The 2,736-nt window shown below is 47.4% G+C and overlaps 1 pseudogene; it reads left to right on the forward strand.

Moving 5' to 3' along the window:
- Window positions 1-405: 405 nt before the first annotated feature.
- Window positions 406-2,736, forward strand: part of LOC112075203 (PDZ domain-containing RING finger protein 4-like) — a 35,559-nt pseudogene continuing 33,228 nt past the window's right edge.

The raw sequence follows: 2,736 nt of genomic DNA on the forward strand, positions 1-2,736 counted from the left end.
GTAGGAATTTGGGAATGGTGGGGACTTGGGAATGGAAGGGACATGGGAATAGTGGGAACTTGGAATGGTGGGGACTTGGAATGGTGGGGACTTGGGAATGGTAGGGACTTGAAATGGTTGGTTCTTGGGAATGGTAGGAATTTGGGGATGGTGGGGACTTGAGAATGGTAGGTTTTGGGAATGGTAGGAATTGGGAATGGTGGGGACTTGGGAATGGAAGGGACTTGGGAATGGTGGGGACTTGGGAATGGTGGGGACTTGGGAATGGTGGGACTTGGGAATGGCGGGGACTGGGAATGGTGGGGACTTGGGAATGGAGGGGACTTGGGAATGGAAGGGACTTGGGAATGGTAGGGACTTGGCTGTGGGAAGAGTCTAGCTTTGTGATACTGACTCATCACATAGACACCTAGTTATTCCTGTACAGTATACATAGTTTTAAGACTCTTCTTTCTCTTTCCTGTTCAGGTGAATGGCAGGGACTACTCCAAGGCCAGCCATGACGAGGTGGTGGAGGTCATCAGGAGAGACCCCATCGTGGTGCAGGTCGTCCGTCGCCATGGCAACCCCGCCCACTCACACCAAACATTACAGGAAGTTCACGTGGTGGACGTGTGCACGCAGACGGACATCACTTTTGAACACATCATGGCCCTGGCTAAGCTGAGGCCTGCTACTCCCCCTGACCCGACATCTGCCCCTTTCTGCTGTCAGACAGGTGAGGGGCATCTAATCCTAACCCTAACCCTCAACCCTAACCCTCAACCCTAAGCCTAAGCCTAAGCCTCAACCCTAACCCTAACCCTCAACCCTAACCCTCTACCATAACCCTAACCTGTTATCTGCCCCTTCCTGCTGTTGGAAAGATTAGGGACATCTAACCCCTAACCTAACCCTAGCCTCCATCCTACCCCTTCCTGCTGTCAGGTGAGGTGTGCCTCATTGCCATAGAGATAACCTCACTAGGGGTTAATAAACAGGGAGCCAGGATTTGAGAACCATTGTTGTCGACTTCTGTCTGAGTAATACATGTCCTGTATGTGACTCATGGGTTTGGCCTGAATTTTCTACCGGAACTTTCTAATAAATAAACCCTTTATTCAGAAAGAACGTGGGTTACCCTTGAATATGAATTAATAACATGTGGCTAATCTAATAATATGTGCCTTTAGTACACACTTTTATCCAAAGTGACTTACTGGGGTGAATGTATACATTTGTAAGAGTTGGATACTTGGATAGTTCTCCTCAAGATGGAGATGCTTTATTATGGGTTACATCAACCTGATGTGGTTGACCAGAGCCTCTACTGTATCATGGAGGACAGCAGAATTACTGCCCCCCCCCCNCCTGTTCAGGTGAATGGCAGGGACTACTCCAAGGCCAGCCATGACGAGGTGGTGGAGGTCATCAGGAGAGACCCCATCGTGGTGCAGGTCGTCCGTCGCCATGGCAACCCCGCCCACTCACACCAAACATTACAGGAAGTTCACGTGGTGGACGTGTGCACGCAGACGGACATCACTTTTGAACACATCATGGCCCTGGCTAAGCTGAGGCCTGCTACTCCCAGGAAGTTCACGTGGTGGACGTGTGCACGCAGACGGACATCACTTTTGAACACATCATGGCCCTGGCTAAGCTGAGGCCTGCTACTCCCCCTGTACCCGACATCTGCCCCTTTCTGCTGTCAGACAGGTGAGGGGCATCTAATCCTAACCCTAACCTTAACATTATCCTTATCCCTTACCCTACCCCTAGCCTTAAACCTTACCGTAACCCTAGCCTCAACCCTAACCCCAACCCTAACCCTAACCCTCAACCCTAACCCTCAACCCTAAGCCTAAGCCTAAGCCTATCAGATTTACAAGGTTGATTCAACATGGAGTGACTGTTATACAGCGCTACGTTTCAATCCATCTATTTATAGGCTCATTTTATGGGACACGAATGCAATATACATTCTCCTATAAACTTACAAATATCCGTTCCCTGTCGTCTGTTGAATACGCTGATAAGGGAAGGCAGAATGGATGCTGTTGTGATTCTAAACAACCGTTGATGTTACTGTGGGCTGGTTATACCAGGGCTGACATGTCTCTGTATACGCGCCAAGTAACCATCTGTTAATCAATTATATTACAGAAGGACACAAAGATTGTCTTTTTTACGGGTTCTTTTTTTGCAGGTTTTTGTCACTTTACATGGGTTTTTTGTCTGTTAAAACGTGTCCATGTTTTAAAGGAAAACCATGTGTGTATAGATCCTGTCATTAGTTGCTTTACTGGGGTTGTAAAAGGGATGTGTTTAGCGACCAATATGCACAACACAGGGAGAAAGGTGTTGAAACCAGCTACTCACACATCTTTCTCTCCTCAGCTGTCACTCCATCCACACAATGGAGCATGAATTCTACGAGTGTCCGGAGTACCTCTCCAACACCCCAGCTGAAGTGGACAGGCCAGAGGAGTTTGAGTATGAGGTAAATCAATATGGACACACAAGTTCCTGCGATGACAATTCTCCCACAGCGGTTATATTGACAAGTCATCTGTCTCTTGGTCAAATATAGTGTTCCTACTTATTCACTACAAAGATAATTACAACCACATCTCCCCCGCAGCTCATTATGTCATCGGAATGATAAAGATTAAAATACTGGTAGGAATCTTACTACCTCAATTTGTGTATGTTTTCCCTATAAACAATGACACTTTTCAGATACACTTGGGACCT

The sequence above is a fragment of the Salvelinus sp. IW2-2015 genome, unplaced genomic scaffold (assembly GCF_002910315.2).
Source record: "Salvelinus sp. IW2-2015 unplaced genomic scaffold, ASM291031v2 Un_scaffold3029, whole genome shotgun sequence".
Taxonomy (NCBI): Eukaryota; Metazoa; Chordata; class Actinopteri; order Salmoniformes; family Salmonidae; genus Salvelinus; species Salvelinus sp. IW2-2015.